The following is a 24,834-nucleotide window of genomic DNA, read 5'->3' as shown; positions in this document are numbered from 1 at the left end:
CGTATTCTCAAAATTATAGACCAGTATCCTTAACATCGGTATGCTGTTTCTAGAACATATTCTCAGTTCGAATACAACAAATTATCTCGTGAAGGAAAAGCTTTTGCCACAGATGAACACGGATTTAGAAAGGATAGCTTGAGCAACACCCAGCATGCTCTTTCCTCGCATGACATCTGCGAATCATGGGTGAAGGGCAACATGCAGATTACATATTCCTACACTTCCGAAAACACTGTGGACGGGGAACAAACATACAGTTACATACGAAGAGCTTATTTCAGTATTGGTACAAGTCCATTTTTGTTCCTTTTGAGATACAGAGTCATAAAGTTAAATGGGCACTGAAAAATCTGCAGTTGAGATACGAGAAATATTAAAGCATATGGCTTCTTGCTAGAGACGAACCTTTCCTTCTGTTTGTTGGGATCGTTAATTTCAGAAGCATTATAGGCAGAAAACTGGAGGTAATGGACTTATACCACTACTGAAATAAGCCCTTCATCTGAGATACGTGAGTAGCATACAGATATGTGAATAATGTTAAGACTTCTTAAGTAATAGAATTCACTACGTCGTCCTCGACGGTTAATGTTGATTAGAGACAGGAGTATTGTCAGGAGTGCCCTATTGAAGAGCGATAGGTCCGCTATAATTCTCTATATACGTAAATTACCTGACGGGCTCAGTGAGCAGCAATTTGCTGCTGTTGACTGATCATGCTGTGGTGAACGTTGAAAATGGTTCAAATGGCTCTGAGCACTATGGGACTTAAGTTCTGAGGTCATCAGTTCCCTAGAACTTAGAACTACTTAAACCTAACTAACCTAAGGACATCAGACACATCCATGCCCGAGGCAGGATTCGAACCTGCGACCGTAGCGGTCTCGCGGTTCCAGACTGTAGCGCCTAGAACCGCTCGGCCACCCCGGCCGGCTGTGGTGAACGGCAAGGTCATAGTTGAGTGACTGTAGGAGGATACAAAATTTCTGATTGTGTGATGAACGTTAGCTAGCTCCAAGTATACGAAATATAAGTTAATGCAGCTAAGTAGGAAAGACAATCACGTAATGTTCGAACACAGTATTAGTAATGTGGTGCTTCAGACAGGCACATCAGTTAAATGTCTACGCCTATCGTTGCAGAGCGACATGAAATTTAACGAGCATATAAGGAATGTAGCGGGTAAAGTGAATGGTCGATTTCGGTATATTGGGAGAATTTCACGAAAGTATTAATCATCAGTAAAGGAGACCGCGTGCAGAACAGCAGTGCGAACAATTCTTGAGTGTTGCTCAAGTTTTTGGGATCACCACCGGATCAAATTAAAGAATGTCTCCGAGGCGGGATGCTAGATCTGTTATCGGTGGGTTCGATGAACACGCAAGTATTACTGTGATGCTTTGGGAACTCACATTACAGGCGATGCTATTTTCGAGGAATACCGTTGAGAAAATTTAGAAAACCAGCATTTGAAGCTCACTGAAGAACGATTCCACCGTCGCCAACATACATTTCGCGTAAGGACCACAAAGATAAGAGAAATTAAGGCTCGCTCTATTCGCGAGTGGATCAAGCAATGGTACAAGATACCCTCCGCCACGCACCATGCATTGGCTTGTGGAGTATGTAGATGCTGATATTGAAATGCTTACTTTTGTTTGAGCATATAAACTGATAACAATGAGGTGAACTTAATACCTTTTTATGAGACAAGAGCTGCATTTTTTTCGGCAGCAGGTCGCTAGTTCTACACTATGAAACGTCCCCTTTGAACAATTACACATGACTGTGCTTAAACTGACACACAATATTTTGTTAGCGCAACGCAATCTGACTTTCAAAATTCCCTACAAAAGAATGGCCCTGACTAACATTAAACTACCTCTCACAAATCACTTACCTCACAAAAATCTTCGCTGCTCAAGCTACTGCAATACAGCGAGTGCCACTACTGCCAGCTAAATAAAAGATTCAAACTATGGAAGGCACTAACTACTGATAGGGATAGTTAGCAAATGAAAGATATTAATAGAGAACAAACAATGTATTTACCTTGATATCATCATATATAAATATAGCAGTTCATGACAAATTTCAAAACTCCGCCATCTCTCTCCCCACATCCACCACTGCTGGCGGCTCACCTCCAACTGCGCAACGCTACGCGCTGTTCACAGCCAGCTGCCTTACACTACAATGGCGAGTATTACAACAATGCAAAGCAGCCACAGACTGCACACAGCACAGCCAGTGATTTTCATACAGAGGTGGCGTTACCATAAAAAAACCTAAACAGCCTACTTACATAGAGAAAACATAAACAGCCTACTTACAACTAGAGAGAATGTGCTTTGTAGGTGAACGGATTAGTGACATCTATTTGCATGTATCCTTTTGCATCAGGAACTGTGTGTTATGATGGAGTTGCAACCAGCGTCTCTATTACTAAAGTGAGAATACAACACCGACATTATTGCCTAGAATTTGTTTCAGATAGTAGCTTCAGTGATATCAAATAGAATGAACCCTGCTTTAAGTCATCCCACATAACAGTTTATGCACAAAGTTGACACATGTAGTACAGCCTGTCTTTTAAACAACCAATCTAGGTTTGTCCTCATTACACCTCGCTTCCGAGCAGGCCCTATTCCATGTTGCTCACTAACAAAAGTGAGTAAATCCCCGAAAAAGAAAGACCTTTAGCTGCCACATGTGAACAAAGGAACATACAACACTAACACTGGAGTCCATGATCGCGTGCGCTATGTCATTGGTCAATTACTTCTCGTCTGGTAGGCAACGCGACTGCCTTTTCGTAATAGGAATGGATTGGGAGCTGTTTAAATACGGTAAATGTCACTGTGAGAACACGAAGGACCCAGATATTTTGCTAGGGCAAAGTAGATATATGCAATAATGGGTAACCCATCTCTTATTTAGAAACTTTTTTGGGAGGGGGAGGGGAGAGGTAGTTGTAGAACCAATAAACCCTCCTCCCTGTCCTTTCCGTATGCTCATGGATGCTAGGATATGCGTATCTTTATTCAGTTTCACACTTGTGTTTGCTTCAAAAAGTAAAAACTGTAGCACCAATTACGTTACCGTTCGGGCTGAGGTAGACGTCAGGAAAATAAAGTGCTCCTACCGCTGTCGTCCAGATACAGGGAGGTAGCTTTTCACTAGCGGCGAATCGTTCGCATTAATTCAGCCGCCATAGATTCAAGGGAACTGGCGCCGGCAGGTGGAAGAGCGGGGGCGATTCCTGGCGCCAGGGCGTAGTTCGCTTAACTGCTCCCTGGGGCGCCACTGCGGCTGATCGGGAACGTCTCAAACAGCGCCCCCAGGGCGGTGGGTACCGGAATAACCCGGCAATCCCGCCAGCAGAGCAACTCCACGGCAGAGTTCCGGGCCATTAGGGACCGCCTCTGCGGAACTCTGAAGCCACCCCTCCCCCAAGTCCCCCAACCACCCAACACACCGCCACCCCCTCCCCAGCGAGTATGAACTAGGGCGCCCCTGGCCATTACCTTTCACTCTTCATTCCCCCAGTTTCCTGGTGGCGGAGTGGTTGCGAAATATCACATTACAATAAGGGACGATAGGTGTTTGCTTATTCCACAGTGCTAGAAATTTCAGAAGAAAGCACCATGATCAATAAGTGCACGATGCATGGCTTTATTCCTGTTCTTCCTTTTTACCCATATTATTAAATAATTTTCTCATTATGAATGAAAATGAAATGGCAGTAGCTCTGAAACAGTTCAGGAAATGTAAGGTGCCAGGAGACGACCAGACCACTACTATCATGCTTAAAACTGGAGGACAGACATTTGATGCAGCACTCGTAATTCTATTAAAAGACAGTTTGGAGAAAGAATTTCAGAGTCATAGAAAAATGTACAGAATCCATACTGTTCTTCAAAAAAGGTGACAACACGAACAGCGAGAATTAAAAGCCTGTTAGCCTTTTACCTCATTTTACAAGCGGCTAGCAAAAAACATTACGAACTGCCTGAGTCTAAATTTCACTTTTACCAGCCAGCCGAACAGGCGGGAGTGAGTGAAGTTTCCAGTACAACTGACCTTATCGAAGCAGTACGAGCACAAATACAGAAATGTACGAAATCTAATATCCCAGTTCACATGACCTTCATCTACATCTACATGATAACTTCGAAATTCACAAGTAAGTGCCTATCAGAGGTTTTAACGTAGTACTTTGAAGTTATTTCTTTACCATTCCATTCTCGAACAGCGTGGGAGATAAAGGAATACCTAAATCTTGCCGTGCGAGCTCTGATTTATCTTATTTCATTATGATGATCATTTGTCCATATGTAGATGGCACAAAACAAAATATTTTCACACTTTGATGAGAAAGTAGGTGATTGAAGTTTCATGAGAAAACCCTCTCCAATGAAAAACGCTTTTGCTTTACTGGTACTCTCTCCCACATTTTGCAATTGTATCTAACTAGCTGCTCTTCTTTGAACATTTTTTATGGCCTCCGTTAATCCTATATGATTCGGATTCCATAACGCACAGCAAGACCCCATAAGAGGACGTACTGTACAAATGTAGTGTAAGCAGTCTCTCTAGTGGAACTGGTCCATTTTCTAAGCGTTATGCCGATAAATCGCAGTCTTCATGTCATAGTAATCTATGTCATCGTTTCAATTTCGTAGCCTTCCAAAAGGCGTTCGACACTGTCGAATACTGGGTGGTAATGAGAGTGGAGTTCATTAACTACAGGTATACCAACCGAATCTACCACATTTAGGCGAATGCCAGTCTACACGTGAATATAAAGAATGAGTCGCTGGAAAGATCCGCATAAGAAGAGGCGTTGGATAAAGAGACAGTGTCATCCAAATTATTGACCTTGTCTCTGGAGGATATGTTCAAGTGTCTGTCCTGCAGAGCAGAAGCTATCAACAGAGGTGGGAAACGTTTTAACCAGTTTCCTGTTTTCACTTTGCAGGTAATATCATCCTATTTATCAGCTACGCAAACGAACTACCAAGAATGATCTGAGAACGCAAACACGTTTCCCACCCTGTACATCTCAAACTCAGTCTTCATAAGACCGACGACATGAACCCTATCAAACATATCTAGAGGAAGGCATCGATCCTGTGACTTGTGTGATACAGCTCGACACGAATTCCCCACCTGCGTCAACCCTCCAGGATAGCTCTTTCAACCTACATGTTCAGTTAGTTGTTCAACGTGTTTCAATCTCTGTCGCCCTACAGTTTTTACCCCTTACAGCTCCCTCCAGTACCATAGAAGTTATTCCCTGATGTCTTAACACTTGTCTTATCATTCTGTCACTTCTTCTTGTCAGTGTTTTCCATATTTTCCATTTTTCGGGGCTTCTGAGGAAAATCTTACCTTTTTTTACTTGATCGATCCACCAAACTTCCAACATTCTTCTGTAGCGCAACGTCTCAGTCGCTTCGATTCTCTTCTGTTCCGGAGTTCCCACAGCCCAATATTCACTGCTGAGATCCAAACGTACGTTTTTCGAACTTCCTTTCTCAAAATAAGGTCTATAGTTAATAACAGTAGACTTCTTCTGACCAGGAGAGCCCTCTTTGCCTGTGATAGTCTTTTTATTAGGCCCCCTTCCTTTGTCCGTCGCGAGTTATTTTGCTACCAAGGTAGCAGAGTTTCTTAACTTCACACTAGTCATTACCACCAATTTTGATGCACAACTTCTCGCTATTCTCATTTCTGCCACTTATCATTACTTTCATCTTTCTTCGATTTCCTTTCAGGCCATATCCTTATCCACTGGAGTGTTCATAGCATTCAAAAGATTCTGTAGTTCCTCTTCTCCTTCACTGGCGATGTCACTAGTGAATCATATCAATGATACACTTTCACACTAAATTTTTATCTCACTCCTGAATATGTACTTAGGTCATGGCTTCTTCAATGTATAGGTTGAACAATGGAAGTGAAAGCCTATATTCCTGCCAACACCACGTTAATACGGGAGCTTCGTTCTTTGTCTTCCAGTCTTATTATTGCCTCTCGATTCTTGTACGTATCTTGTACGTCTTTTCCCACAACTCTCTCCTATTTTTCTAAGAATTTCAAATATCTTGCACCTTCTACTTTGTGGAATGCTTTTTCCAGCTCAACAAATCCCATGAATGTGTCTTGACTTTTCTTCAGTCTTCATTCCATTACCAAGCGCAACGTCAAGACTGTGTCTCTAGTACCTTTTCCTAAATCCAAGCTGATCGTCATCAAACATCTTCAATTTTCTCTTCCATTCTTCTGTATGTTATTCGTCTCAGAAACTTGGATGTATGAGCTGTTAAGGTGACAGTGCGATAATTCTCGCACTATGCTATTTTCGGAATTGTGTGGATGATGTTTCCGATTGTCTGACTATATGTTAACAATTTCTTTAAGTCGATTAACTTTTCCCCGAGTCATTTCTCATTTTTATCTACGGTAATCATGGAAGTTGAAGAAATGAATTAAAATTCTTCTTGCTTGCTAGGCAGAACTGTTGATGATTACACCACCGGATTACTACAAGCAACAACTCACGAAGGGTATTAGCTAAGCGCCGGCCGAAGTGGCCGTGCGGTTAAAGGCGCTGCAGTTGTAGTGGGACGAAATTAAGCGTCACCCATCCACCAAAGTCAGCCCAGTTTGCAGGTGACTATAAGTTTAATTTAGTTTTGTTTATGTGTTTTCTTATTATTTGTAATAAATGTGAATTATCTAAAAGTTTTGTATTTTTTTTATGTGTTTCATGTACGGAGAGATCGGCGCAACGAACGGGGACAGCATCTTCGTTGCCGCGACCAGAGAGGAAATTGCTGGCCGCTATACGTCGCGGGTCGACAGCCAAGGAGCAACAGAAGATCCTGGAACCGAGTTGTTGCGTCGTGTTTCTAAAAAATTAAAAAATGAATTTTTATACTCTTTTTGTACAACAATGACGTCATAATGAGCTTAATCTTATTGAGATGTTAGTCACTGTCTGTCAACGCTCAAGTTCACATCTGTATGTTAGGAAGCTAATAAAATAGTGTATGCTATTAAAGTTGAAACACGTGTCTTGAAGATTTATTTATGAAGAATTGTGTGAACGGATTAATAATATATTTGACAAGATTAGTAATTCTTACGTCGTTCACCGAAACTTTGAATCTAAAAAGTTTATTTAATGTGTGATTCTGATATCGATTAGATCAAGATAACGTGTGTCAATATAATTTCTGAGGAGAAACAAACGAAATTTAAATTCGAAAAAGTTACGAAAACCAATTGGCCCAAGTGATGTAATTCTTTGCACACGACTCAACGGATGTTTTACAGTTTCGTTCAAGAACCATCCTATGACAATTTAAAAGAATATGAATCATTTTTGAAGTGGGTTGTAACTGACGTAGGTGACGAAGTCTGCACATGGTCATACATATATCAAACGAAAACTAATACGTCGTTACACCGCACCGTGGCGACCTTAGAAACAGGACTTGTGTGCAACTAAGGCACACAGGTACGAAACAAAACATCAAGAGTCCTTCGGAAGTCAACGCGAGTTTTCGTGGAGCCTGCACCAGCCAGCGGCGACTTCGTGGGTGTGGGCATCTGACGGAGCCGCAGCCAAGCAGTACGGTCACGCAGTTGTTCCACGAGAAGGCGCATCTGTTGGGCAGCAGCTGAACGCTGCAAACCCCGACAACCTTTTTTCTCCCTAAACTAATAGGCCCAGTACGTCAGCTGCGGGGCGTTCCTCCGGCTGGTATTAGAGGTGTTGCTGAGGGCTTCGCCTGTCTACGGCGGTGCCGGGCGTGGTTGCAGTCAGCGACGTTTCCGGTGTTCGACTCAGCGTCCTGCCGGTTGCGGAAACGGGGTCGCAGCATCTCAGCGGCTGCATCGACGGCTGTTACATCTGCAGCCCATAGCAGCACACTGATCATCGAGAACTACAAATTACAATATTAAGTGTCCGGTGAGTTTGTTTCAAGTTGGAAGTGGAGTGTTGTATATAGGGAGTGTGCTTTTACAGGATTGTTGATTACAAGTCTGCGTGTGTAGATAGTTAATATCTTACAATAATGTCGGGAAGTGAAATGTCAGACGAAGAGCAGTCCATGTCCGATAGGAGCATGAGATCCCTTTTTAGGGCGATCGCTAAATTAAAACAATCTAACGGGGATTTCCTAGCTGAATTAAAACAGTCTAACGAAGAATCTACTGCTAGATTAAAACAGTCTAACGAAGAATCTATGGCTAAATTGAAACAATCTAACGAAGAATCTACTGCTAGATTAAAAGAGGAACTAAAACAGTCTAACGAAGAATCTATGGCTAAATTAAAACAGTCTAACGACGAATCGACGGCTAGATTAAAAGAGGAACTTAAAGGGGAGCTAACAAAATCGACAGACAGGTTACAGGAGCATCTTAATGAAACCAGTCGAGAATTAAGTGATAAAATAGAGGCTTCTAAAGTTGAAATGCAGGAAAAACTAGTAGGACTTAGTAATAAGATTGCTGATAATTGTAAAAGGTTAGAAGAACATATCCAGGAATCGCGCGAGGAAAAAGCTCGCATGCGAAACGATATCACTGACTTAACCGAGAGACTAGATAGTGTCAATATCTTAGTTGTAAATGAAATACAGAAAAATAACGATATGTTACGAGATGAATTTTCTATGCAAACAGAAACTGTTCGCAGAGAATTATTGAAATCTATTAAAGAGGTCTCTACCAAACCTATAGAGATTTCTTCAATAGATAATGTAGAATTAGAGACATTAACTCATCAAGTAGAAAAGGACCATACCGAAATCGAAAACATGAAATTTTTAATTACTGAGATATGCAGTAATCTTGAGACTGCCAAAGATAATAATATTGACGAAGGTACAGAGCGTTCACATCGTGAACACAGTGAAGAATCGATATTAGCTAATCGCGTATCCAATACAGAAATGCGGGTACAGGAAATTGCTAAACGGTTATCGGAATTAGATAATAACGAGAACATTTCAGGTAGCAGAGGTAATAACATAATCAGAGACAACAGTCGCATCGAATTTGCTAGCACGGACGACAACAATATGAATAAGGCAATCACGGCAAGCCAATCCGATGCAACTCCGTCTCTGCAAGCTAAACAAAATCCGACTATTTCTCTCGCAGAATGTCTGGATGACATAACAACAAATTCAAATGTAGCAAGTCGATTTCCTGTATTCAAACCAGGAGGCGAACTGCACCCTATAATCTTTATAAAAGCTTTTGAAACATCATTATCTCCTAAATGGAGTAATGAAAAACGCATTCAATTTGTAATAGGACATTTAGAAGCAGAAGCTGCGGAGTGGGCAGTACTGCATAGAACTGAATTCAGGGATTGGGATGATTTTGTTAAGCAGTTTAAACAAAATTATTGGTCAAGAGGAAAACAACAACACTTAACTTTAGAGTTGTTAGACCCTCCTCCATATTCTAAACGGTGGGGAGGTTATAGGAATTATTTTGAATGGCATTTAAACCGTGCCAAATTAATTGAAGAACCAATTATTGAAAGTCACTTAATACGAGTCCTAATTAGTAGGTTACCGTATTACGTAAAGGAAAGAATGATAGAAAGAGAATGGTCACAGCCGTGCGAATTGTTAGGATATTTAGAGCAGTTAGATATACTTAATAGAGAAAGGGAAGACGAGAAGTTTAGATTTGGTAGAAATGACAATCCTCGAAATAATAATAATGATTCAGAACCACGAAAAGCTAATAACAACAATCATAGTCGGTTCTGTTATATAAAACGTCAATCTAAAGATAAAGAGAGCCAGCAAAATCGTGGTAATAACTCTAAAGTGCGGAAATTACACAATAACGATCATGAGATAAATCATCCTCAAGTAATTAAGGAAGGTCAAGTGGTAGGTGACGTCATCATAGAACGTTCGGAAAACTAGTAAAGTCCTTTAGTACGGGTCAACTAAAGGGAACTATTGGTCAAGATTATCCAAGACCCAATTGCAATTTATCATTAAGCTGCCAAAAGGACGGTGACTGGCAACAAGATTTACTTCAGGAAGACAATCAGATAAGGGAGAATGTAACATATAAACCCGTTATTAAAGGTTATATTAAAGATACCGAAGTAAATATTATAGTTGATTCGGGTAGCGAAGTAAGTATTTTATCCAAAGAATTATTTCAGCTTAAAAGAAAATATTGGAATTTCCCGACTTTACCTGTAACTGGGGTGAAAATTGTAGGAGTTACTGGTAAAAGAAGTCAAAATATTACTGAAGAAGTTTATGTAACTTTTGAAATTGCTAAACAATTAATTGCTCACTCTGTACTCGTCGTAGCCAACTTAAATGTGGCCATAATTTTAGGTATAGATTGGCTGTGTAAATATAAAGCTATATTAGATTTTAAAGATTCTTCCTTAATCATCCATAAGGAGGCATGTACTTTTAAAGTGAGGTTCTCTAATAGTCAAGTACCTGAAAATTGCTACGAATCCTTACAGATTAAGTACGCACCGACCGTGAATCTATTAACAGATTTTAGTGATCTTGGGTATGCAGTATACCAATGTCAGGCTAGTAATAGTATCGAAACCGAAGTGAAAGAAAAATGTTTATCTACGAATTGTCTATCCGAGCAAGAAAAGGAAGAGTTGGAATCTTTGATGTTAGAATTTAGAGCCGTCTTCTCAGATGAACCGGGGAGAATTAAAGATTACGTTTGTAAACTTAAGATTAAAGATAAAAAACCGTTCTTTAAGAAACCTTATCCCATTCCAGTGCAATTCAAAGAATCGGCTAGTAGAGAAATAAGTAAGATGCTAGAGCAAAACATTATCGAACGATCATGTAGCGCTTTTAACAGTCCGTTGTGGGTAGTTAAGAAAGCCACTGGTGGGGTACGACTAGTTCTGGATGCCCGTGAATTAAATAAAATTATAGAGATGGAAAGAGACAGACCTATTCCTATGGAGGACGTACTTCTTAAGATCGCTGGTTCTCGTTATATGAGTACAATGGATCTAACCTCTGGCTACCATCAAGTAACATTACACCCGGATTCACGGCAATATACGGCTTTTCTTTTTGAAGGCAGATCATATCAGTTCCAAGTTTTACCTTTTGGACTTAATATATCAGTGTCAACTTTCATTAGGGCATTAGATTCTGCTTTGGGTCAGCAATTGTTACAAAAGATTATTTTATATGTAGATGATATTTTGGTAGCTACTAAAACGTGGGAAGAACACGTAACGATATTACGGGAATTGTTTAACCGTTTAATTGACAGAGGAATTACTTTAAAATTATCTAAGTCTTACTTCGGAAAGGAGGAAGTGAGATTTTTGGGGCATATAGTGGACAGTAAAGGTATTAGGCCAGACCCAGCACGTATTGAAGCTATTGCTCGATGCCCGAGTCCTAGAAATCGGAAACAATTGAAATCATTCTTAGGAATGGTAGGATTTCTGAGAAGATTTCTTCCAGGGCAGGATATTGTTAATCCTACATTACTAGATTTATTGAAAGAGAAGTCAGTATGGCTCTGGGGACAAAAGGAAGAGGAAGTTTTTAATAAGATAAAAGGAGCGTTAACCAAAGCCAAAATGTTATACCACCCAGATTTCGATCAGGACTTTGGTATGTGTACGGATGCCTCTGATTATGGTGTGTCTTGTGTAATATTCCAAGGTGATCTGACCAATGAAGAGGGATTATATCGGCCTATTGGATTCGCTAGTCGAACTTTAAATAAACATGAAAGAAATTATTTTGTATCCGAGAAGGAAGCTCTCGCAGTGGTATGGGGTTTTCAACGATTTAGAGGATTATTAATGGGAAGAAAAACAATTGTATATACTGATCATCAGGCTTTAATCTTTTTGAACAATTGCCGGTTACTTCACCGTAGGCTATTACGTTGGGTATTATACTTGCAAGAATTTCAGTACGAAATAAGGTATATAAAAGGATCTCAGAATGTAATTTCAGATGCTCTGTCAAGGCTTCCCGTAGGAATGGAGAATATTAATATTGCAGAAGAACCAGGAACAAATTATCATGTTTATTTCCTTTTAACTAAGGAGAACGAACGTAAGGTTAAACGGATAGTAACTGCTGTTAGATGCAATCAAAGAAATGACGATCAATATAGGGACCTTATACAAAACCTTAATAATGGGGACGAAACAGTTAACACCCGGGGTGTGTGGTTATATTTTAACGACTTGTTGTATTGGAAAGCACAGAGGGAAAATCTGCATTCCGAAAACTGTTGTGGACGAGTTAATTACTTATATTCACGAAGGTTACGGGCATTTTGGAATTCATAAATGTATTAAACATTTAATGAAGTATTATTATTTCAAAAATATGTCACGTATTGTGAGAAGTATTATTAGGGCTTGTGAAACCTGTCAAAAGGTTAAAGTTAATAACAAATCCAAGCGTTATAACTTATATGCTGTAATTCCTCGAGGTTTGTGGGATCTACTATCATTAGATTTTTTCGGCCCTCTGCCTCGGAGTTCAGGAGGATTAACATATGTGTTTGTTGTAATGGAATGTTGGTCCAAACATGTGAAACTATATACTTTGAAACGAGCGAATACAGCAAGCGTTATACGCTGCCTCACCCGAAATTACTTTGTTAACTGGGGCATTCCTAAACAACTTATGTCTGACAACGGTAGTGCCTTTATTAGTCAAAGATTTCAAGATATGATAAGACAATATGGAATCAAACATATCTTAATTTCGAAATATCACCCTCAAAGTAATTTAGTAGAAAGAGTCATGAAAGAATTAGGACGATTATGTAGAACTTATTGTGCACATAAACATACTCGGTGGGCCAAACTAATGCCTGAATTCGAAAAGATATTAAATGAATTGCCTCACCTAACGACGGGATTATCACCTATAGAAATTTTAGGCAAACGAATTATAGGTGAGCCTTTACTAGCTGCTTTACCTTGGCCACCAGTAAATGAGATACAACAAGATATTCCAGACGAAAAAGTTTGCGAACAGATTGTAAAAAATGCCGAACGGAGAATTAAAAGTTATAATCAACAGGCTGTAGAACCCTCATTTCAGGTAGGAGATCTTGTGTTAGTACGATCTCATCCTAAAAGTTCTAAGATCGATAAGGAATGTAGAAAATTCTTCTTTATCTTTGAAGGTCCATATGTTGTACATGAGATTGTACATCCCAAAGCATTACTTCTTATGGAACCTTCATCAGGTGTAATTAAAGGATTATATAGTGTTGATCAAATGAAACTCTTCATTCCTAAATAAGTTAATATTTAGTATATGTTACATACGGAAGAGCGTTCATAGTTTATTCATGTGAAGTTTTCGTGATAGTTACGTGTTATTTTAAATAAATGACAGAAAGCTTAAACATGTGTTCTACAATAATCTACTGGTACTTCAAAAAGAGAAAGATAACCAAAAGGGGGATTTATATGGAGGAAACTTTGCTCTTAGGTCAAAAGGAATTTTGCATATTTTAAATTTACTCGGATAGTAGGAACCAAAGGGGATGGTTAATAGTTTAGGGACCATGGGCGTCCAGAGCTATATGGCTCACGAGAACATAGCAGAGTGCCTTTAATAGAGGTTTGCAATAGTGTTAATATAGAACACACCAAACGGGGCTCTCTCGCTTGTTTCTCCTAAATAAATGGCCATTACCCAACAAGGTGTCCGAAGGTAAAGAAAGCCGTGCCGAGATTCTAAAGAGAGTTTTGCTTGATTTCTTCTTGACCTCAGGCATAAATAAGGCATTAGGGAAGAGAATGATGTAAAGTAAATAGTACTATTAGTTATTGTGAGAAACTTATTAGTAATATACATTCTTGAAAAGAATAACTCTAGTAAATAAATGAAACTGAAACTAATCTATCACAATTTGAACGCTCTGTCCTAATGTACAACGTTAAAGAACGTACTAAATTAGTATTTATTGGCAACTATTAACTGAAGAGGAACAATCTCCCTATATTCGGTTACGAATTACCATAATAGCACAATTAAGAGTAAATGACAAATAGTCACAACAATATCGTATTAAAAGGATTAAATCTATCTAAGAGCAAGGGCTCTAGGTTACGTAAAATGTGAGAAAAATGTATTAACAGTTAAATATTGTATATTGAAAAGTTTTAATTCGGTTAAAACCTGACAAACTGAGCTTGTGGGTGGGGTATGTAGTGGGACGAAATTAAGCGTCACCCATCCACCAAAGTCAGCCCAGTTTGCAGGTGACTATAAGTTTAATTTAGTTTTGTTTATGTGTTTTCTTATTATTTGTAATAAATGTGAATTATCTAAAAGTTTTGTATTTTTTTTATGTGTTTCATGTACGGAGAGATCGGCGCAACGAACGGGGACAGCATCTTCGTTGCCGCGACCAGAGAGGAAATTGCTGGCCGCTATACGTCGCGGGTCGACAGCCAAGGAGCAACAGAAGATCCTGGAACCGAGTTGTTGCGTCGTGTTTCTAAAAAATTAAAAAATGAATTTTTATACTCTTTTTGTACAACAATGACGTCATAATGAGCTTAATCTTATTGAGATGTTAGTCACTGTCTGTCAACGCTCAAGTTCACATCTGTATGTGTAGGAAGCTAATAAAATAGTGTATGCTATTAAAGTTGAAACACGTGTCTTGAAGATTTATTTATGAAGAATTGTGTGAACGGATTAATAATATATTTGACAAGATTAGTAATTCTTACGTCGTTCACCGAAACTTTGAATCTAAAAAGTTTATTTAATGTGTGATTCTGATATCGATTAGATCAAGATAACGTGTGTCAATATAATTTCTGAGGAGAAACAAACGAAATTTAAATTCGAAAAAGTTACGAAAACCAATTGGCCCAAGTGATGTAATTCTTTGCACACGACTCAACGGATGTTTTACAGTTTCGTTCAAGAACCATCCTATGACAATTTAAAAGAATATGAATCATTTTTGAAGTGGGTTGTAACTGACGTAGGTGACGAAGTCTGCACATGGTCATACATATATCAAACGAAAACTAATACGTCGTTACACCGCACAGTCTGGAACCGCAAGACCGCTACGGTCGCAGGTTCGAATCCTGCCTCGGGCATGGATGTTTGTGATGTCCTTAGGTTAGTTAGGTTTAACTAGTTCTAAGTTCTGGGGGACTAATGACCTCAGCAGTTGAGTCCCATAGTGTTCAGAGCCATTTTATTAGCTAAGCAAGCTTTTATGTTTGACAGGGGAGCTATGGCATACAATTTACAGTCGACGTATTGATGATGTACTAATGAGGAATTAAATAAATATACGCCAAATGAAGATCAGCGAAAGTCTTAAACGCATATTGGGATAGGTAATAAAAACTTGTTGCTGTACTTCATAAAATAAATATCTTGGTACCAGATGTATCCTCAAAAACACACCATATGTTGGCCTGCGGAGTATATACGATGACATAGATTGCCGATAATAGCAGTGCATTTTCAGACGGATGCTGTTAGTATAGTAAACTCTCCCGCAGTTGGATTAGTAAATGTATTTGTTATAAATTACCACGTATGCAGAGAAAATTTTACATTTAACTACAATCGGGACTGGCTGCATCAAACGAACAACACGTAAATGTCCGTACTGAAGAATATCCAAATTTATCAACAATAATTTGTAATATGCATTTAGTGCAGTAAATTCTTCCACAGTTGGCATAGTAACTGTAATAAATTCTCCCGTAGTTAGATAAATAACTATAGTTCTTTTATACTACCAGGTAGGTAAGCTCAGTAACCGAATTCTGCCACAGTTGGATTAGCAACTATAATAAATTCTCCCGTAGTTGGATTAGTTACTATATTTATTATAAATTACCACGTAGGTAAGCCCAGTATCCCAAGGCAAACTTAAAGTTGCAGACGAAAATCCACATTTATTAATAATAGAGTCTGCCAGCATCGAACCAACAGCACGAAAATGCCCCCAAAATGCACGTGCCGGGTCCCACACCACCCTCCCGATGGAGACAGCCGCCTCCGCGCCCCAGACTACGGCGCACCATCACCAACAAGTGGAGATGAATATATTATAAACACCACTCACATGAGCATCACAATAATAAAACAAGCAAAATTAGTGTGTAAAATGAGACAAATTAGATTGTAGCGTAACATCATTTCCGTTCCGAAATATGTACAGAGCCTTGACGTAAGTACGCTATCCTAATGCTTGAAGTGATGTCGATCTGATTACAGTCGTTATTAAGGAGCTCTACACGTCCAGATTTTGCAATTTAAATTATCAAACTACATCTACTGTTGCATATACACTCCGCAAGCTACCACACAGGTTGGTTCCACGTGCCACTCCCCTTCTGCTGCACTCGCAGAACTCCGTACGGACCGCGCGGTCTGAGGCTCGATGCACAGTACGCTGGGCTCTCCCCGCCGGAGGTTCGAGTCCCTCCTCGGGCATGTGTGTGTGTCTTGTCCTCAGCGTAAGTTTGTTTAATCTAGGTGAAGTAGTGTGTGCGCTTAGGGACCGACGACCCCAGCAGTTTGGTCCCATAGATCTCACCACAAATTTCCAACTCCGTACGAGCTGTAATATCTCTAATCTTACCTTCGATGTCCTTATGCGGCACTGCGGCCGGTTTCAAATACCAGTTCTGTAAATCTCCGCAATGGTGCATCGCGAAAGAAGCGTCTTCTTCCCCCAAGGGATTCGCACTTGCGTTCACGAAGCATTTCCGTAATACCTAGGTGCTGATCGAACCTACCGGTAAGAGATCTAGTGGCACGCCTCTGAAAAACTTCAATGTCTTGTTTATTGCAAACTGGTGGGGATATCAGACACTCGAGGAGTGTTGAAGGAAGCATCGCTCTAGTATTCTACACTGAAACACCAAAGAAACTGGTATAGGCATGCGTATTCAAATACAGAGATATGTAAACAGGTAGAATGCAGCGTTTCGGTCGGCAACGCCTATATAAGAGAACAAATGTCTAGCGCAGTTGTTAGATCGGTTACTGCTGCCATACAATAGTAGGTTATCAAGATTGAAGCGAGTTTAAAATTGGTTTTATAGTCGGGGCACGAGTGATGGGACACAACATCTCCGAGATTGTGATGAAGTGGGGGTATTCCTGTTCGACCGTTTTACGAGTGTACCGTGAATGTCACGAATCCATTAAAACATCAAATTTTCGAAATCGCTGCGGTTGGAAAGAGATCCTGCAAGAACAGGAGCCACGACTACTGCAGAGGATCGTTCAACGTGACAGAAGTGCAATCCTTCCGCAAATTGCTGCAGATTTGACTGCTAGACCATCAACAAGTGTCAGAGTGCGAACCATTCAACGAAACATAATCGATATGGGCTTTCGGAGTCGAAGGCCGACTCGTGTACCCTTGATGACTGCACGACACATAGTTTTACGCCTCGCTTCGACCAGTCAGCACCGACATTGGACTGTTGATGACTGGTCGCCTGGTTAGACGAGTCTCGTTTCAAATTGTATCGAGCATATGGACGTGTTTGGGTATGGAGACCTCCTCATGAATCCATGGACCCTGCATGTCAGCAGGGGACTGTTCATGCTGGTGGAGGCTCAATAATGGTGTCAGACGTTGCAGTTGGAGTGATATGGGACTCCCGATTCGTCTAGAGACGACTCTGACAGGTGATACGTACGTAAGCACCCTGTCTGACCACCTTCATCCATTCATGTCTATTGTGCATTCCGACGAACGTGGACAAATTCAGCAGGACAATGCGACACCCCACACTTCGAGAATTTCTACAGAGTGGATCCAGGAACAGTCTTCTGAGTTCAAACACTTCCGCAGTCCACCAAGCTTCCCAGACATGCACATTATTTAGCATATCTGTGATGCCTTGCAACGTAGTGTTCAGAAGAGATCTCTGCCCCCTCGTGTTCTTACGGATTTATGGGCATCCCTCCAGAATTCATGGTGTCAGTTCCCTCCAGCACTACTTCAGACATTAGTCGAGTCCATGCCACGTCGTATAACGGCATTTCCGCGTGCTCGCGGGGGTTACTCGATATTAGGCAGGTGTACCAGTTTCTTTGGCTGTTCAGGGTATATGCCGCTCTTTAATAGTTGACCTATGATTTCGCAAAATTATCCCACTAAAACGAAGTCTAGCATTCGCATTCTCGACTCCCAACCTGACAAATTCATTCCATTTCATATCTCTTTGCAACTTTGCACAAAGGTATTCAATCGATGTGACTGTGTCATGCAGCATATTACTAATTACAATTAAGTGACATGAGATATAACGACACTTTTTCTAACTCATACAGCTGTTCAACTGTGTACTCAGGATTGTCAGAAGCCTTTCCCTTTTCCGAGCTGTTTAAGTCTATGCTTCATAGCGTTTTCACAGTGAAGTACGTACAACGTATTGTTTACTTCTCTACAACAACAAAATCAGCATCATTTTTAGCGTTTACGTTTGTGAAAATTAGTGGAATAGGGATGTTCCGGTATTGTGTGAGTTTTATCGCCTCTAAGAAAAAGGTACATAATTATCTTTCTGGTCTGATTCGAAGAACATGACTACAGCTCTGGTGCACAGTTCCGTAGCACGCCACTAGAGGACCAAACCGAAATACAGCAGCCTATTGATCTTTTGGTATTTCGTTTCCTGCATTTGAAGGGGAACAACGCTGCCACAATCCATGATCAGCTGGTGAAAATGTATGTCAACAACGCAACATAATATGACACAGTGATTAAATGGCATAGATTCTTCCGTTGCGGTCGTTTTACGAAGAGAGAAGTGAAACATCATACCTCTGTGAAGAGGCGGCAAATGCAAGAGGAGTGGATGCATTGGTGCTACAGGATGGCGCTCGATAAACCAGTCGCGAATACAGAGTGCTCGTCAATAACGCACGAATTGCTGCCCGCGCCGAGCATAAACAACAAGTAGATAAACATGTAGTAATCAGATAATAAATAAGTAACAGATAAGCTAATCCCAATGTCTGTATTTACTGAACTGATGCTGTCTTTTAAATAACATTACATTAGGTGCTGTAAATGACGACCATGTCCTTCAACGAAGTTTTTCATGCGTTCTAACATGTTAATAAACACATTAAACAATTCTGCCGCATCAGTTCTCTTAATCTCATTGCGAATAAAGTCCTAAAAGTCTTCTGACGTTGTTGGATTGTTTGCGTCCACTTTCCCTTTTGAAGTCGCCCACAGACACAAGAGACAAGTCGTTATGTTCGGCGAAGTCGACGGCCACAGCCCTTTGCAGACAACTTTTTCTTCTGCGAATCTTTCATGAATTCAAGAGCATTACTCGCATGAAGTGGGCTAGAAAACTTCTTTGCAAGAATGTCCCGCGTTTCCTTAAATGCACCGGCAGACACGTACGCCTCAACCATTCCGATTCTTTCTTGAAGAGATACGTCTCGCTAAGATACGTATTACTTCGTACGGCGTAACCAAGTCGCAACGGCTTTCGTCCTGACAATGCAAAACGTAGTCGCAACAGTTTAGAAACAGTAGATGACAACTGGCTGGCGACAATGTGCATAGTAATAGAAGTCGGTTTCTCGTGCGCCATCTGTAGAAGACCGTCTTATCAGAATCGAGATAATGGTGGCAATAGTAAAATCTGTTTTTCGTAAAATCAGTTTTCAACACCTTGCACGACATTTTGAAGGTGACAGATCTCGCCGCCCAGTCGTATCTAAAGGCCGTAAACTCAACTATATACCTAGCAATTACAGTTACGAACTACTGAAATTGGAAGGAACACATAGAAAATGTTGTGGGGAAGGCTAACCAAAAACTGCGTTTTATTGGCAGGACACTTACGAAATGTAACAGATCTACTAATGAGACCGCCTACACTACACTTGTCCGCCCTCCTTCAGAATACTGTCGCGCGGTGTGGGATCCTTAACAAATAGGATTGACAGAGTGCATCGAGAAAGTTCATAGATGGGCAGCACGTTTTGTATTATAGCAAAATGGGGGAGAGTGTGTCACTGAAATGATACGGATTTGGGGTGGTCATCATTAAAACAAAGGCGTTTTTCGTTGCGGCGGAATCTTCTCACGAAATTCCAATCACCAGTTTTCTCCTCCGAATGCGAATATATTTTGTTGACACTTAACTACATAGGGAGAAACGATCAACGTGATAAAATAAGGGAAATCAGAGTTCGTACGGAAAGATATAGGTGGTATTTCCGCGCGCTATGCGAGATTGCAATAATAGAGAATTGTAAAGGTGGTTCGATGAACCCTTTTCCAGCCCCTTAAATGTGATTTGCAGAGTATCCATGTAGATGTAGATCTAAACAACCACACCGAACCGAACCATCGGCCGAAACGTCGCAACTGTGTCACCTACTCACCACGGACGAGTGCTGGGTGTATTACTGTCCCAGACGTAAAGAAAGAGTGAAATCAGTGTAAACACATGGATTTTCCACTCCTGAAAAAGACGAATACGAAACCATGAGGGCAAGTTGATGCCGAGGTTACTTTGAGAATGCCACTGTGTGATGCTCGAAAGGGGCAAACGTCGAAGTAGAGTAATACTGAAATCTCGTGACAGGGTACAGAAGAATATCAAGACGAAGCTTGGCGGAAAGCTGTCCGTGGGGATGTGCAGGGAGGTGCACAAAAATATACCTACCTAATACGGTGTAGGAAACCCGTTGGCATTCAAAACACATAAACTTATACCATTCTTGCTGCAAAACAGTGGCAAGTTGAAGGAACCTTGACCACTGACATTTCTCTCCGAAGTAGACTACAAAGGGTCAAGAATGTTGAGATCTCGTGAATGTTATCGCCTTGAGAGGTGATGGAGAAACCAATCCTGGGCGATGCAAGCTTTGTGAATAAGAGTCATGTCGTATTGAAAAGTAGTTTCAACATCTGGGAACGAACAATGTACAATGGGATAGACCCGATCAGCCAAAATTACCACTGATTCTCTGCAGTAAGTATGGGGCCCACAGAATACGACGATATAGCTCGCTAATCATCATCGCACCTAAGACGTTCTTTATTATTCTTGCGTAAACTCGGCAAGAAGTTGGAAATAGTGCGAAACAAGACCTGTCCTGCCACATTCCAAATACCATTCTCTCACTGCTCCAGGGTCAAGGTTTTCTGCCTTCGGCACAAAGTCATCCTGTTACGGGCATTTTCATCACTGGTGTGCAGGTTTGTACTTCCAGCTCGTCCTGCAATTCCCAAATTATGAAGCTGTCTTCGTTTTGTTTTGGTGCTGACGGGGTTCGCGATCGCGACATTCAGTTCTACAGTGACTTTTGCAGCTGTAGTCCTCTTACTTTTATTCACTACCCTCCTCGATGACCGTTTGTCACTATCACGCAAATACACTTTCGTCAGCGTTATGATGCTATGAATGCGGTGTAGATCATCAGTATGGCGGCTTTTGAAACATCAAACACTGCCGTTACCTTGGTTACCGTAGCGTCCACTGTACGTTATTCAATTTGTCGTGAACTGTCGAGTCCGTTTTCCCAGTAGCTGCTCCAGCAGCATCATAACATCCAAACAGCTTACAGCAGCATCCTCTTTAGTTGTAAAGCTCCCATCATCAACCTAACTACCCTACCCCCCTCCCCCGAAGCTCAAATCCAGCTTGAAATCTCCATACAGAGCCAGATAAACCTTCACCCAATTTATTTCTTAGGGCAGATATCGACTTGCTCTTGAGGTTCGTAACTAACTGTACAACATCGATCTGCACGAATCCATACCATTCGATTCCTTCTCAACAAATGGTTCCACTTTCTTCATGATCTTTCGGTTTTTCAGCTGCTGTCCCTGTATCTTCCAACAGTCGAACCTAATTTTTGTTCCAGTTATAGGGCATTAGAGTAAAATCTAATTTCCTTATTACAACTACAGGTTATGTTGTTAGTACGAAGCAAGTAGTCAAAAATCGTAGAATTTCATCTAGCTACTCCTATGGCATTTATATTGTCCCCACTTTCGAATTCACTTAGCTCCCACATAACGCACCCACAACTACACAGAACACAGTTCTGCCCACACTGACATTTTCAACGTACAGAGGAGATTAGCCAGGTACTATTAGTGGTAAAATACAACATCGAAACCTGCAGACGTGGCTAGCGTGTCTCCAACTCCTGTATTACCTCCACAATAGCAGATCATTCTGCACAGAAGACACATTCGTAGCTTTGCTGGAATATCAGTTTTTTTTCTTCCCTCCACCCCTCTGTTCATCTGATATGAGCACACTCGTGTCATGTATTCCATAATAACGACGAGATGATTCTCGATGTGAAACGTCTCCCAAAGGGGGAAATGGACACCACTATAACTAATGACTCACCGAGTGATCCACAATTGGGAAACATGTGTCGCACTGAAGAGTGAATATCTGCAGAAGAACTAACACAATCACCAAGTTACATGGCAGCAACTTAAATTTTTCGATTTGATACGTAGCAGTTTATGACTGCTCCACATATTCTGCAGGGCCAGTATTGCGTGCTTTCATTATTTCTGCCCGCATCTCGTGGTCGTGCGGTAGCGTTCTCGCTTCCCACGCCCGGGTTCCCGGGTTCGATTCCCGGCGGGGTCAGGGATTTTCTCTGCCTCGTGATGGCTGGGTGTTGTGTGATGTCCTTAGGTTAGTTAGGTTTAAGTAGTTCTAAGTTCTAGGGGACTGATGACCGTAGATGTTAAGTCCCATAGTGCTCAGAGCCATTATTTCTGTTGTGTGTGTCTGAAATGCTCTGGTTACGTCGACGAGTGTCTCGAGAACTATTTTTATTGCGTCGTTTCCTTATCTGACCCCAGGGATTTAATTAGCCGACAACTGATACTCTCTCAGACGGAAGAAGCGTCTACAACAAGCCGTCTAACGGCACTTTCCACGAGTAATTACTGTATTGCTACCTCCATGATGCAACATGACCTGGCAGTGCGTGTAAGATGCCTTTATGCTCGCGTCATCAGATACACTGTAATTCACATAATGCCGTCAAGGACGAACACAATGTTTGTAGCCGGCCGGAGTGGCCGAGCGGTTAAAGGCGCTACAGTCTGGAACCGCACGACCGCTACGGTCGCAGGTTCGAATCCTGCCTCGGGCATGGATGTGTGTGATGTCCTTAGGTTAGTTAGGTTTAAGTAGTTCTAAGTTCTAGGGGACTTATGACCACAGCAGTTGAGTCCCATAGTGCTCAGAGCCATTTGAACCACAAAGTTTGTAACGTAGTCAATATCAGCATTATAGTAGCGTATGTACAAATCATTTAACTATGAATGTCACATACGACTGTTTACGGTTTTTACGTTTGGCTGTCATTTTTAACAGACCTCGGTCGGCGCTTAATTACCGTAAGATAAAATGGAATACAGAATACTGTACTGAGAACAGATTGTTTGGCGTATTCAAGTTGCAGGGCAGTTTCATATTTTGATCTACAATGTTGGCTGAAGTAGATAGTACGAGAGGCTACCGCTCGAAATTTTATAGAACAGTCTTTACGCCGCGAAAACATGAAGATGCACATCAAATACGAGAGGCGTTCACCGGAAAATGCAGCACATTTTTTTTCTCAATGCACGTTGGTTTTGTGCAGGATTCCAGTACACCATATCATACACTACACTTTTTGCTACATAACTCAATTTTTCAACATAGTCTCCATTCACTGTGGCGGGCTTACGCCACCTTATGGGTGAGGCATGTATTCAGGATGGTACCATTCTATTGGTCGACGTTGGAGGCAAAGTATTTTCCATCAATAACCCAACCCCAACCCCCCCCGCCCCCTTTCATCCTACCCACCGAGTGCATCTTTCACTGAGCCTGACCGATCAAAGTCAGAAGGAGCGAGATCCGGGCTGTAGGGTGGATGAGGAAGAATAGGGCAAGAAAATTTATTGAGGTCCTCTCTGGCGCGCAGACCTTTTCAGGGAGAATGGGAAGTGCAATTTACATTTTTGTGGCGACAAACACTCTGAAGTCGTTTATTCAATTTCCTGAGAGTAGCACAGTATACTTCGAAGTTGATCGTTGCACCGTAAGCGAGGACATCAATAAGAATAACCCCTTCAGTGTCCCAGAAGAAAATGGTTCTGAGCATTATGGGACTTAACATCCCTGACGTCATCACTCCCCTAGACTGAGAACTACTTAAACCCAACCAACCTAAGGACAGCACACACATCCATGCTCGAGGCAGGATTCGAACCTGCGACCGTAGCAGCAGGGCGGTTCCAGACTGCAGCGCCTAGAACCGCTCGGCCACAACGGTCGGCAGTCCCAGAAGACCGTCGCTGTGACTTCACCGGCTGAGGGCGCAGCTTTGAACTTTTTCTCCGGAGCAGAGGTGGTGTTACGGCACTACATGTACCGCCGTTTTGTTTCCCGTTCGAAATGATGAAACAATGTTTCATCGCCTGTGACGATATTCGACAAAACGAGTCACGATCAGCTTCGTACCGCGTCATCAGTTCCTCGCAGATGGTTCTACGTTGGTTTTTAGGGTCCTCCGTTGAACACTGAAAAACCCAGTACGCACATACATTTGAGTACCATAGATGATGGACAAGAGTGTCAGGATCACCAACAATGACGTCCACTTGGCCAGCAAGGTGCCTGATTATGATACGCCGATCACCTCGAAAGAGAGTGTCCGCAAGTTGCAAGACTGCGGGACTCTCAGCTGTGTGCGACCGGCCGGCTCGCAGGAGATTGGGCAGCTTAGTGCT

The sequence above is a fragment of the Schistocerca americana genome, chromosome 8 (genome assembly GCF_021461395.2).
Source record: "Schistocerca americana isolate TAMUIC-IGC-003095 chromosome 8, iqSchAmer2.1, whole genome shotgun sequence".
NCBI lineage: Eukaryota > Metazoa > Arthropoda > Insecta > Orthoptera > Acrididae > Schistocerca > Schistocerca americana.
This window is presented reverse-complemented; position numbering follows the sequence as displayed.